Source organism: Echinops telfairi, unplaced genomic scaffold (genome assembly GCF_000313985.2).
Source record: "Echinops telfairi isolate 266 unplaced genomic scaffold, ASM31398v2 ScPeMD7_5868;HRSCAF=6743_0, whole genome shotgun sequence".
NCBI lineage: Eukaryota > Metazoa > Chordata > Mammalia > Afrosoricida > Tenrecidae > Echinops > Echinops telfairi.
Genome location: NW_022109767.1, coordinates 513,268 through 521,933, shown reverse-complemented (window position 1 = coordinate 521,933; position 8,666 = coordinate 513,268). Strand labels below are relative to the sequence as shown.

At 49.8% G+C, this 8,666-nt stretch overlaps 2 non-coding genes across 2 annotated transcripts; both read left to right on the top strand.

Annotated features, from left to right (window-relative positions):
- Positions 1-7,796: 7,796 nt before the first annotated feature.
- Positions 7,797-7,869, top strand: TRNAR-ACG. The gene has a single exon. It is a non-coding gene; the product is annotated as a tRNA-Arg (tRNA).
- Positions 7,870-8,286: 417 nt separating this feature from the next.
- TRNAV-CAC lies at positions 8,287-8,359 on the top strand. The gene has a single exon. It is a non-coding gene; the product is annotated as a tRNA-Val (tRNA).
- Positions 8,360-8,666: the final 307 nt, after the last annotated feature.

Sequence of the window (8,666 nt, the reverse complement as noted above, 5' to 3'; positions counted from 1 at the left end):
TCAGATTTTCCAGCGCCCCCCCCACCCCCACCCATTGCATTAGCCAGTTCATTGAAAAAAAGATTCTTCCTTGAAACAGGTGTGTGTGTGTGTGTGTGTGTGTGTGTGTGTATGTGTATGTGTATGTATGTATGTATGTATGTATATGTATTCAGCTGTCTCCAGATATATATATGTTGGATATATATATCTGGGGACGCCTGACTGATACAATCACTGAGGAAAAGACAGGAAGTTGGAATTGCAACTCTGAGAAGGTCAGCGTTAGTCCAAAGAGACCCAAAACAAACTGAAAGCTTGCCTCCCCTCCCCTCCGCTGGGGACTGTAGTTAGAAATTTGAGAGACTAAAAAGAGACCTTCAAAACCTCCCAGACAAAGAAAGACAGGCTTTTGCAGAAAGATGCTGAGGAGAGCAAAGGTAGATAGGGCCTTCAGCCACCGGAGGAAAACGTGCTTTGGGGTGTTCCATTGCTGGAACATTCCCAGTCCATGTCCACCTCTTGGCCTTTGTCCTGGCAACTTCTTCTGCCATAGCACTCTGTCCCCCGAAACCCCCATTTCTCGCTCCTTCACCACCTTCACGGCTGGGCTTTCCTCCGTGTTCCTTGTTTCGTTTTTCCTCCCAGCATTATGACCAGCATCTTACTTCTTTCCTTCTTTGCAGGCTGTCTCCAGTGACGCACCTTCTTGAGGACATCGGGGCAGACCTGTTGTACTTATGGCTGTACGTGTGCATCTTGACGAATAAAATCAACGGAGGAATGTACGCAAGTTGCTTGGGCTCAAGTATAACAAAAATAAAAGAGCACACTTTCCAAGAATTGAAAAAACGGATCCGGAAGCAATCTAAGAGACATTCGTATGATTGCATTGGGGGCTTACAGGCAGGGAAAGCGGTGGTGCATCCAGTGCCTGCCGGCTGGACAGGAAAGAATCTACAAGGGGTAACCGTGGGGCTCTTTTTAAACCAGTTATAGACAACTTGGGATGAGGTGGGTTACTGGAACTAAGTGCACTATCACGTGAGATGTCTGAAACTTACTCTAGGTCCTACCATTGTGTGCAGCAACCCTAACCCCCTAAGAGGTATCTATCTGGTGATAAAAAGGGGGGTGGGGAGGTGGGGGGCACGCAATGATGAGGAAACATGCACAATCCCTGGCCCGGGTCTTGCCTGGCTGTGTGGGCAACCTGGAGGACACTCGGACTATCCTCCCAGTGTCCCATTAGCTAATGTCCCTATAGTCCACTCCAATGCTCCAAGGCTCCTAAAAAAGCCTTTGCAATTTTACCAGCTGGTCTTCTGTATTAGCCCTCGGGCCAAGGATTGGAGACAGGCAACCAGAGGTGACAACAGCAGTGTATTCCACAAACAAATAACACTCCACGGCTCAGGAGTCACAAAAACAGAGTCCATCACGTGGAGAGTAAAGAATTTCGCCAGTGGAGAAAGGTGCGGAAGCTGGCCCACGTTGGTCCAGCCCATCTTATGGACGGGTCCGGGTGCTGGTGTGGGTGGGAGTGATCTTTGACCACAGTCCAACAGCCACGGATGGTAGGATCTCTCCACATCCCCAATGGTCTGATGGACGCCTCACATTAGCCACGATGGCAGCCCAGTCTGCAAAACCCAAAGGAAAGAAAACAAAAACATTACCAGAGATACTAAAGGCAAAAAGACCAAGAAGGGACTGTCAAGAGAACAATCCATGCAGTGGTAGGAGATGGGCTCAAAGTGGGCCCAGGCTGGGGCCGTCCCCCAAGCTTTCAATAACCATATGGATTGTCCCTGTGGGCCCTCTTGGGAAGGGAGGCCAGTGAATTTCAATTCCGGGACTGCAGTGCCTTAGGGATCAGCTCCTCATTGGGGTTAGCCCACCTGCAAGCTCGAAGGGCTTGCAGGATGGAATCACCATAATACTCATCACCCGAACTCCAGGCTTCTTCCTCCAGGACCTCACGTGCTCAACCACCAAGGGCTGGTTTGCCAAGTCCATGGGAGAGAGACAACAGTTCTCCCAGCAGCTAGGTCCTGGGGCAACTGCCAACAGGAGATTGTTGGAATTTCCAGAAAAAAAGACAGAGGTCATTCCTTGCCTTTGCCAGATGCATGAATTCTCATGACCTTCGGGTTGATAATTGTGTTTGTCATTGGCTTTAGTCTGTTATTGCAATGACTGGGTAGCATGTCACGGGGCCTGCTACAGTGGGTCTGGCAGTGGTAAGATTGTAGGGAAGGTGAAAGTGGTAGGCCAGGCCCATGCTATCAACCCAGTCCTGGACCTCATCTCCTGTCCAGTCACTTCTCCATCTGTTGGGGTGTCCTACGTGCGATGAACAGCCACCAGTGGCAAAGCTTTGCGTCGCTTGTTTGCAAGGAGAGGCTGTAGCGAGCCCTTGGGAGGTGTCTGCATGTGCTAATCCAGGACAGCATTGTCAGAAATAGGGGAGGGCCCTGTGCAATTCACTGTCACTGTTTGACAGGGAGGCCTGACCTTCCCGTGAGCACCTGGGGCAGTCCCTGCTCACGTCTATGATTTGCTCCCCAGAGAGAGAGAGAGAGAGAGAGAGAGAGCAAAGGGTCCAGGAACCGTGGTGCTACCTGTTCTCTTGGGACTGCTATATAATGCAAAACTAGGCTAGGGTCATTCACTTGCCGAAATAAGTGGACTTTGGGCTGGTGTACAAAACATGACAATGTCATTGCCTTGTAGACAGACCCAGATGTCTTGTCATAAACCCCACAAGGCCTACTGGCTCACAAGCCAGTCCTCCCTCTGCCTCCCCGAATTGTGCTAACCATAATGTCAGTCTAGGGAGCTCTGGTGGCCCTAGTAAGTGTTGGGGTACTAACCACCAGGTTGGTGCTGAGAGTGGTGGCACCTGCCTGTAGTCCCAGCTACTCAGGGGACTGAGGCTAGAGGATCGCTTGAGTCTGGGAGTTCTGGGCTGGGTATCCACACTAAGTTCGGCATCAATATGGTGACCTCCCGGGAGCGGGGGACCACCAGGTTGCCTAAGGAGGGGTGCCAGAAACACAGACACTCTGCTTGTCTTCCTGCTGACAAGCCACATGGAGACCCCTGATGGAACCAGAGCCCTGGAGCTGGAGGAGCCACATGGAGACCCCTGCCAGCACTGAGATGCTTCCACCACCACTGCATCCACAAGACTTTCCACCCACTGGCCTGTGATCTTCCTGCATTCGGCGTCATGGTAGGTGTTGCATAAGTCTGAAGAGGAAAGTATAGACTGGTATCGAACATATGATATAATATCGGACTTAAGGACTTGATTGGAACTGGGCTGGGATGTTTTCTTAATATACAATTACTATTTGATATAAATTTCTCTATCACACACATATGAATGTCTATGAATTTGTTTCTGCAGTTAACCCAGACGAACACAGGACCCCAAACCCAGGGGAAGAAATCCTTGCTGTTGCCACACTCATCAGCAATCCCCCTCAGGGTAGCTGACAGTAACAGCTGTAGTCCCAAAGGCTTGTATTTGCTATACTACATTGAAGACCTGATCTCCCTCAAGGTGCCGATCCCATATCACTCCTTTCTTTACTAGACAGCACAGGCATAAGGCAATTTAGACTAAATGGGAATGAAAGGCCACCAACAACCTAATATGCCCAAGGAGGTCTGTAGCTCTTTTACTACAGCAGGGCAAGGGTGTGCCTTGACCTTCTGGATTATGGCTTCAGGGGCCACCTTCATCTTACCCGACCATACAACACCCAAGAATTTGACAGCGTCCAGGCCCCTGTTGCTTGGCGAGGTTGATGCCTCATCCGCTCAGGCGCAGATGTGCACAAGGTGCAGCGCAGCATGTTGAAATCACAGGTTCACCTGACGTCATCAACACAGTGGAACCCATGCAGCCCTACAGGTGTGGTCACTCCCTCAAGTCCTGTGCAGCCCATGGTAGGTGGTGGGGCTATGTGAGCATCCCTGCTGAAGGACAGTGACATTCTGTTGTTACCATGTCATTCAGAGGTAAACTGTTCTGGTCATTCATTGACTCCTGGTATACTACAGAATGAATTGAGTGAATATAACACATAATGAGCAGTCCCCAAATTTCCCCTGTTGCTGTTTCTCAGGGAAGCGATGATGAGCGTTGCCAGGTGGAAGGGCAATGCTACTTTATTGAACTTCCAAAAGTCCATGGCCATGCACCATGACCCATCTACTGGTTGTTGCTGTGGTTTTTTTCAATCATTTTGCCGGGGACTCTACAGTTCTTATAACATTCCATACATCAATTGTATCAAGCATATTTGTATATATGTTGCCATCATCATTTTCCAAACATTTACTTTCTATTTGAGCCCTTCATATCTGCTCCTCTCCCCACCCCTTGTGACCCCTTCAGAAATTATAAGTCATTATTGTTTTCATATCTTACACCGACCACTGTCTGCCTTCACCCACGTTTCTGTTGTTGATCCCCCTGGGTGGGGGGTGAGGATTATGTGTCCATTATTGCAATCACTTCCCATTTCTTCCCTTTCTCCCCTCCACCTTCCCCCTACCCTCCTCGTATCACAGTTCCCATTTCTGTTCCTGAGAGGTATATCTGACCTGTATTCTGTGTGTTGTGAGCTCTTATCTGTGCCAGTGTACATGCTCCGGTCTAGCCAGAACAGAAAAGCAGGACTGGGGTCATGATAGTGGGGCTGGGGGTGGGGTAGGAGCCTCAAAGAGCCAGAGGACTATTGTGTGTTTCATCGGTGTTATATTGCACCCTGGTCGACTCATCCCTACCTTGTGACCCTTCTGTGAAGGATGTTCCATTGTCTAAAGATGGGTTTGGGGTCTCTGCTCTGAATGCCCTGGTTCTCAACAATGCGTTTTTGTTTTGTGTATTCTGGTGCTTGTTACCTGATTCCATCGACACCTCATGATCACCAGGCTGGAGTGCTTCTTTCATGTGCGCTTGTTGCTTCTCTGCTAGATAGCCATTTGTGTAGCTTCAAGTCTTTAAGACCCCAGACACTATGTGTTTTGATAGCCAGGCACCATCAGCTTTCTTCACCACATTTGCTTATGCACCCATTTTGTCTTCAGCGATTGTGATGGGAGGGTGAGCATCACAAAATACCAGATTCTGTGTTGCTTGCATTGAGAGAGGGCTTGCATTGAAATTGTTCTTGCATTGAGAGAGGGTTTGAGCAGAGGTCCAAAGTCCATCCACTTCCTCAATGTATTGCCATATAAATATATGTTCATAGACCAATATCTCTATTTTATGACAATATGTTTACATATGTATGTACACACCTATGTTTAAACCTCTATCCATATCTTTGCTTCCAAGTTATTTCCTCTGTTTCCTTTTACCTTCCTCCTGCCCCACCATCACACTCACCCTTCTTCTGCCTTTTAGTAATTCCTCTCAGCTAGATTGCTATTGCTTCAACACCACCAGAATCTCTACGTCAGTGGTTCTCGACCTTCCTAATGCCACGGCCCTTTAATACAGTTCCTTGTGTTGTGCCTCATGACCCCAACCATAAAATTATTTTTGTTGCTACTTCATAACTGTAATTTTGCTACTGTTATGAATGGCTGGCGACCCACAGGCTGAGAACCGCTGCTCTACCTCCTCCTCATTGTTGCTTTTAATTCTCTAGTTGTTCCCCTATCTATGGCATTGGATGCTCACTGCTCTTTTCCCCACCTCCTCCTCCCCCAGGTCCCCCCAGAACTGTTGGCCCCATTGCTTTCTCCTTGGGCTTATTTCCCATGCCTACCTTATATTGGTAGGCAAAACAACAATAACAGAGAGAAAACAAAAGATTAAATAAAAGAGAAACAAATTGGAACACACACCCCCGCCCCCCAAAAGAAGCATATATAATTCTAGGTGTCCACTGACCTTTATGACTATCTCCTCACCATCCTGGGGGCTTCTGGGAATTGCCTCTCCTATAGTGAAGTCTACTTTTGGGGCTCCTCGGGGGTTTTGTGGCTTTGCGTTTCTTCCATTGCTGATCTGTTATGTTCCCTTCTTGGTTCCCCCTATTGTGGGGATGGTCAGAGAGGACTCACTCCCTGCCGTGTGTCCCCAGTATTGTCCTCTGTCTCGGTATGCTCCAGCAAGGGGACATCATGTCTCCAGCTATCGTCGGCCCTACAGTCCCCTCTGTGCCTTAACAGCTCCGTGAGGGCTGTCATCCTCAGGGCTTGGTGTGCCAGTGTGGGATCTAGTCCCCTATTCTCTCTCTTTCCTTCTTGGTTTGCTTCTGTATAGGCATGGCAGGCCGGCCCTCTCCCCAGCCTGTAGGGTTAGTGTTATCCTCTGTAGCACATACTTCTAGGAGATGGTGGGTATGTGAGTCAGGTTAGCTCTGATTGGGGCCAGCCCTGTACCAATCTAGTTTTTGCAAAGGCCATATCATGCTGCTGACCAGTCTGTGGACCGGTCTTATGATAATGACCTTAGCAAGCTCTGCTATTTGGTGGCTGTGGTTTTCTCGGACCCTGTGGGCAGGCAGTATTGATTCCCATTCACCACTCCACGAATAGTAACATGAACAACGTGCTCTCTGCCCCATTATCCACTAGAGTTAGAAGTGTTTGATTTTCAGAGACCAAGGAATGCTAGTTGTATGTGAACCCTCCGACCCCCGAAGTAGTCTCCTTACTTGAAGGCTGAAGGCACCATGGCCCTACACCCAATGAACAGGCACTGGCAGCTCCATGCCCGTGGTGTGCCTGGAACAGGGCAGTCACAGCTCTCCCCTCTGTTCCAGGCCTAACTTTTGCCACAGTTTCACTGAAACAGCCTTGGGCTGCTTGTCTAGCTAGCAAGTCTCCCCACAGCTATTTCCTGGTCCCCAACAGAGGCATCTCTGTTTCCTTCTCACCCTGCTCCCCTCCTTGTGAGGCACCAAGGACTCCAGGGAGATCCCAGCACTTGGGGTCCCAGTCTGCCTTCACCCTCGCTACTGCCTGCACTCACCTATCTCTTTCCTTAAGCATCAGACCAGGGTTTTTATTGCCAAGCCTGCTGTCTTAAGGTGGGTAGCTAATATCGCCACCGTGCTAGCCCGTGTAACCTGCTTCTTACTCTAATGACAATTCCTCTTCCAGCCGCTGGGCCTTCCTTTAAGCAGCCATTTCAACTAAGAAGGACAGCACACAAAAGGAGCCAGGCTAAAGGAGGCAACCAGTGTCCTGGTATCTTTCTTAGTCATAGCAACCCACACTACATTCAGGAGTCCTAACAACTCTTGAGGCATTTGGGGGTGTTCCTGTAGCCACAAGCCGGTGCCCAGGTTTGTGGGAGTGAGGCGGGTTACTGGAACGATTTGCATGATGACGTTATACAGTTGACACTCACAATTACTGCTCTTGTGCGCGCTGGACTGTATCTTTGTGATCAGGAGGGAGGAGGAAGCAGTCATAATGGTATGACTCTACATTTCGGCGGAGATGCCTTGTTCCTCCGGATGACACGGAATACCTGCTTAGCTGAAGTGCGACCATTTTGGAGCGTTAGCTAGTAGTCCAACATATATACGTATGAACGGAGATCTGATTGGAGGGCAGAGGATGTGGATCTCACCGCCATTTGACCGCCGACAGTTCGATTCAAAAGAGCAGATACTGAGGCTCCTGCAGAAAAACGTGTAGCCAGGAAACTGATGCTGCCGGGGGGCGGAGGTGGGGGTGGGGGGTAGCTTTCAGCTTTCAGCACAAACATTAAGGGGAGATATCGTACCGCCGCCTGGTTTTTGATCAAGAGAGGCCCGCCGCCCTACCTCCTACGTGCAGGGCCAGTGGCGCAATGGATAACGCGTCTGACTACGGATCAGAAGATTCCAGGTTCGACTCCTGGCTGGCTCGACTTGTGCCGTCGCCTTTTCTCGCTTTTTCTAAGCCCATTTAAAACCAATCGAATACGAGAGTCCGGGCAATATCAAGTTTCCCTGAAAGTTTCTGTAGCGCAGAAGTCGTTTCCTTTAACCGCAGCTAGAGCGACACTCTTTTGAAAGGCAAATTCTGCATCTGACCAAACGGTGGCGCTGCCCAAAGCGCACGGTACCCAGCCTCGACTAGCCATCCCAGCGGAAGGATACATTTGAAGTAACTTTATTGCAAAAGGAAAGAATTAAAGCTTAGACTGAAAAGGCTCTGGCTGCGTGCCTCTGATTTCTGTGCTTTGAGAGCCCGACACAGAAACACGACGTACACCAACATGCCACCTGTTCAGAAGGAAGTCCATGAGAGAACACTGCATTTCCGAAAAGGCCTTCTTATAGAGTTTCCGTAGTGTAGTGGTTATCACGTTCGCCTCACACGCGAAAGGTCCCCGGTTCGAAACCGGGCGGAAACACGTCTTTTTTCCATCTTGATGACGTTCATTCGTTTGCAGAGCTGGGAGTGTTCTTGCATTTTGCGTGTGTGTTTTCAAAAAGTATTCATTTCTTGAAGTCGCACACCTTCCTTCATACATCCCATTTCTGCCTTACTCGCTCGGGCCAAAGTGCTAAGGCGATGCTGCCGGTGGGGGGCGCTCGGAAGCCCCTGGACCGGAGAGGCCCACCGTCCTCCTTCACCAGGGGATCACTGCGCTCTCCGGGCCCGGGGCGCGCGGCCGGCAGCCCGCAGCCCCGGAAGCGCATCCTCGCCTCCTGTCGCCT